This window comes from Lissotriton vulgaris, chromosome 7 (assembly GCF_964263255.1).
Source record: "Lissotriton vulgaris chromosome 7, aLisVul1.2, whole genome shotgun sequence".
NCBI lineage: Eukaryota > Metazoa > Chordata > Amphibia > Caudata > Salamandridae > Lissotriton > Lissotriton vulgaris.
The window spans coordinates 1,390,793,058-1,390,798,057 of NC_141695.1; the positions used below are offsets into that span (position 1 = coordinate 1,390,793,058).

At 44.7% G+C, this 5,000-nt stretch overlaps 4 non-coding genes across 4 annotated transcripts; 3 read left to right on the top strand and 1 right to left on the bottom strand.

The window, feature by feature from the left end:
* Positions 1 to 922: 922 nt before the first annotated feature.
* LOC147705214 (U6 spliceosomal RNA) lies at positions 923 to 1,029 on the top strand. The gene has a single exon (XR_015297974.1). It is a non-coding gene; the product is annotated as a U6 spliceosomal RNA (small nuclear RNA).
* A 1,012-nt stretch (positions 1,030 to 2,041) lies between these two features.
* On the bottom strand, positions 2,042 to 2,114 carry TRNAR-ACG (transfer RNA arginine (anticodon ACG)). The gene has a single exon. It is a non-coding gene; the product is annotated as a tRNA-Arg (tRNA).
* Positions 2,115 to 2,834: 720 nt separating this feature from the next.
* Positions 2,835 to 2,941, top strand: LOC147705216 (U6 spliceosomal RNA). The gene has a single exon (XR_015297975.1). It is a non-coding gene; the product is annotated as a U6 spliceosomal RNA (small nuclear RNA).
* A 1,805-nt stretch (positions 2,942 to 4,746) lies between these two features.
* Positions 4,747 to 4,853, top strand: LOC147705217 (U6 spliceosomal RNA). Its single transcript, XR_015298222.1, has one exon. It is a non-coding gene; the product is annotated as a U6 spliceosomal RNA (small nuclear RNA).
* The last annotated feature ends 147 nt before the right edge of the window (positions 4,854 to 5,000 follow it).

The window sequence follows — 5,000 nt, forward strand, 5'->3', positions numbered from 1 at the left end:
CCTATTACTTGCGCTCTACCGTGGAACAACTGCTGGATGAGTCCTGCTGGAGAATATTGAACCTACAACAAGTCTGAGGTAAATAAGAATTCCACAGGAATATAATCAAACAGGGACCTACAACCCTTCCGAGCCAGATAGGAGTCGAACCTACAATCTTCTGATCCGTAGACAGACGCGTTATCCATTGCGCCACTGGCCCTATTTAGACTTATGCATCCTTTTGTCCTTAAGTGGGCTAGAAAGTGTGTGTGTGTGTGTGTGTGTGTGAAGGCACAAGGAAACCCATCTGACCTCCTGGAAGTCTGTTCTGTGAGGTTTTCCCAAGTTTTACAAAGGACTTTAGGAGAAGGAAGCACCTAAAAGCTAGGCGAAATGGTCCTAGATCCAAGGAAATCTTTTAGATCAGGCTCAGTTTCTTAAATAGTTTGCATTAACATAATCAGTTCCAGGTCTGTGTGGGGCTGAGCTTGAGAACTCCTTAGTAAGTAGGCGTTTACAACAATAAGGGGTTTAATATTACAACACAGGCGAACATTCAGACACATTATCATAAGCTCACATTGTCCAGGGACCCAAGCATGCTGCCTTTCCACTCTCAGAGCCCTTCACCTAACCTACTGTGCAGCTGTTTCACCTTTAATATCACTGTTCCACAGGCAGCGTGACGTCACAATGCTCCTTGTCTGTAGCCCGAACCAGGAGCCTTTGCAAACCTGGTATAATCTACATACTTACGGTGTGTTTAGTCTTGGACCACAAATGCAGTGAAGAATAATGGATTGCTACTCTTCATACATTTTTGACCATTGGCTCAGATTTGAATGCGTACTGGCCATCTGAGCATCTCTGCCAGGCCACCCTATGTCTAGAGACTGTAGATTTAGAGAGTTTATAAACATTGTCAGTTCATCAATAAAGTGTGCTCGCTTCGGCAGCACATATACTAAAATTGGAACGATACAGAGAAGATTAGCATGGCCCCTGCGCAAGGATGACACGCAAATTCGTGAAGCGTTCCATATTTTTAACAGCTTTTAGGAGAGAAATCTTTTTTGTTTTCAAGACTAATTGAAAAAATAAAGCAGGTCCCAGTGCTGTCCCCGTGATATGTATTTTTCAATTAGTCTCTCCTCAACATTTTTAATGTATTTGCTTTGCAGTAAAGAAGGTGCGCTCTATGTTCAGCTGCATTTAGCAAGGAAGCCTGCAGGACTTCTGGGACTTTTCTTTCTCTTTTTTAGCCTCACTGTCATTATTCTTCACCACCCCCAAATCTATACTGCTGCAGTGTTGTGTTGCTTCGTGGGAAGCAGGACAAAGAGAAGGGCAGGGCCTATGCAAATGAAGGCCTCAGGGATGTCTGGGAGTGCCTTTTTAGCAGTATTGTTAAAGTCCACCTTGCAACCGGATTGGTCGGGTAAGCTGAAAAACACCATGCCAGATTGGGCACCAGGTCTCTAGGCGCTTGGAGGACATATTGGGTCTACATCCCTCAGTTTCTGAGGTCCAAGAAATGTTCACCCTCTACCCTAATAGAGAGGTCTTGGCCGATCGTGGCTGAGAGGGGAAGAAGGTAGCAGTGCAAGATGCTTATGGGCCTTCTCTAATAATGGACCAACTTTCTCTCTCTCTCCTTACCTGTGGTTCTGCCTGGCTACTGGGGCTACCAGTTGTAAGCCTGCAGCCCACAGTGAGTTGGTTTGTTCCTCTCACACATGTAAATGGGTAAGCATTCAAGTGCACACACCTGCCTACGTCCACAGACCCTCGCGCACACACACTTTTGTCAACAAGCTTTTTCACAATTAAGAGTATCAGGGACCCATGTTGAAATACAAAAGCAGCACACCACGTGACGGCCATCACATAGAGTCCAGCAGCAAATGGGAAACGTTTAACTAGCTGTGGTCCTATTACTTGCGCTCTACCGTGGAACAACTGCTGGATGAGTCCTGCTGGAGAATATTGAACCTACAACAAGTCTGAGGTAAATAAGAATTCCACAGGAATATAATCAAACAGGGACCTACAACCCTTCCGAGCCAGATAGGAGTCGAACCTACAATCTTCTGATCCGTAGTCAGACGCGTTATCCATTGCGCCACTGGCCCTATGTAGACTTATGCATCCTTTTGTCCTTAAGTGGGCTAGAAAGTGTGTGTGTGTGTGTGTGTGTGTGAAGGCACAAGGAAACCCATCTGACCTCCTGGAAGTCTGTTCTGTGAGGTTTTCCCAAGTTTTACAAAGGACTTTAGGAGAAGGAAGCACCTAAAAGCTAGGCGAAATGGTCCTAGATCCAAGGAAATCTTTTAGATCAGGCTCAGTTTCTTAAATAGTTTGCATTAACATAATCAGTTCCAGGTCTGTATGGGGCTGAGCTTGAGAACTCCTTAGTAAGTAGGCGTTTACAACAATAAGGGGTTTAATATTACAACACAGGCGAACATTCAGACACATTATCATAAGCTCACCTTGTCCAGGGACCCAAGCATGCTGCCTTTCCACTCTCAGAGCCCTTCACCTAACCTACTGTGCAGCTGTTTCACCTTTAATATCACTGTTCCACAGGCAGCGTGACGTCACAATGCTCCTTGTCTGTAGCCCGAACCAGGAGCCTTTGCAAACCTGGTATAATCTACATACTTACGGTGTATTTAGTCTTGGACCACAAATGCAGTGAAGAATAATGGATTGCTACTCTTCATACATTTTTGACCATTGGCTCAGATTTGAATGCGTACTGGCCATCTGAGCATCTCTGCCAGGCCACCCTATGTCTAGAGACTGTAGATTTAGAGAGTTTATAAACATTGTCAGTTCATCAATAAAGTGTGCTCGCTTCGGCAGCACATATACTAAAATTGGAACGATACAGAGAAGATTAGCATGGCCCCTGCGCAAGGATGACACGCAAATTCGTGAAGCGTTCCATATTTTTAACAGCTTTTAGGAGAGAAATCTTTTTTGTTTTCAAGACTAATTGAAAAAATAAAGCAGGTCCCAGTGCTGTCCCCGTGATATGTATTTTTCAATTAGTCTCTCCTCAACATTTTTAATGTATTTGCTTTGAAGTAAAGAAGGTGCGCTCTATGTTCAGCTGCATTTAGCAAGGAAGCCTGCAGGACTTCTGGGACTTTTCTTTCTCTTTTTTAGCCTCACTGTCATTATTCTTCACCACCCCCAAATCTATACTGCTGCAGTGTTGTGTTGCTTCGTGGGAAGCAGGACAAAGAGAAGGGCAGGGCCTATGCAAATGAAGGCCTCAGGGATGTCTGGGAGTGCCTTTTTAGCAGTATTGTTAAAGTCCACCTTGCAACCGGATTGGTCGGGTAAGCTGAAAAACACCATGCCAGATTGGGCACCAGGTCTCTAGGCGCTTGGAGGACATATTGGGTCTACATCCCTCAGTTTCTGAGGTCCAAGAAATGTTCACCCTCTACCCTAATAGAGAGGTCTTGGCCGATCGTGGTCGAGAGGGGAAGAAGGTAGCAGTGCAAGATGCTTATGGTCCTTCTCTAATAATGGACCAACTTTCTCTCTCTCCTTACCTGTGGTTCTGCCTGGCTACTGGGGCTACCAGTTGTAAGCCTGCAGCCCACAGTGAGTTGGTTTGTTCCTCTCACACATGTAAATGGGTAAGCATTCAAGTGCACACACCTGCCTACGTCCACAGACCCTCGCGCACACACACTTTTGTCAACAAGCTTTTTCGCAATTAAGAGTATCAGGGACCCATGTTGAAATTCAAAAGCAGCACACCACGTGACGGCCATCACATAGAGTCCAGCAGCAAATGGGAAACGTTTAACTAGCTGTGGTCCTATTACTTGCGCTCTACCGTGGAACAACTGCTGGATGAGTCCTGCTGGAGAATATTGAACCTACAACAAGTCTGAGGTAAATAAGAATTCCACAGAAATATAATCAAACAGGGACCTACAACCCTTCCGAGCCAGATAGGAGTCGAACCTACAATCTTCTGATCCGTAGTCAGACGCGTTATCCATTGCGGCACTGGCCCTATGTAGACTTATGCATCCTTTTGTCCTTAAGTGGGCTAGAAAGTGTGTGTGTGTGTGTGTGTGTGTGTGAAGGCACAAGGAAACCCATCTGACCTCCTGGAAGTCTGTTCTGTGAGGTTTTCCCAAGTTTTACAAAGGACTTTAGGAGAAGGAAGCACCTAAAAGCTAGGCGAAATGGTCCTAGATCCAAGGAAATCTTTTAGATCAGGCTCAGTTTCTTAAATAGTTTGCATTAACATAATCAGTTCCAGGTCTGTGTGGGGCTGAGTTTGAGAACTCCTTAGTAAGTAGGCGTTTACAACAATAAGGGGTTTAATATTACAACACAGGCGAACATTCAGACACATTATCATAAGCTCACCTTGTCCAGGGACCCAAGCATGCTGCCTTTCCACTCTCAGAGCCCTTCACCTAACCTACTGTGCAGCTGTTTCACCTTTAATATCACTGTTCCACAGGCAGCGTGACGTCACAATGCTCCTTGTCTGTAGCCCGAACCAGGAGCCTTTGCAAACCTGGTATAATCTACATACTTACGGTGTGTTTAGTCTTGGACCACAAATGCAGTGAAGAATAATGGATTGCTACTCTTCATACATTTTTGACCATTGGCTCAGATTTGGATGCGTACTGGCCATCTGAGCATCTCTGCCAGGCCACCCTATGTCTAGAGACTGTAGATTTAGAGAGTTTATAAACATTGTCAGTTCATCAATAAAGTGTGCTCGCTTCGGCAGCACATATACTAAAATTGGAACGATACAGAGAAGATTAGCATGGCCCCTGCGCAAGGATGACACGCAAATTCGTGAAGCATTCCATATTTTTAACAGCTTTTAGGAGAGAAATCTTTTTTGTTTTCAAGACTAATTGAAAAAATAAAGCAGGTCCCAGTGCTGTCCCCGTGATATGTATTTTTCAATTAGTCTCTCCTCAACATTTTTAATGTATTTGCTTTGCAGTAAAGAAGGTGCG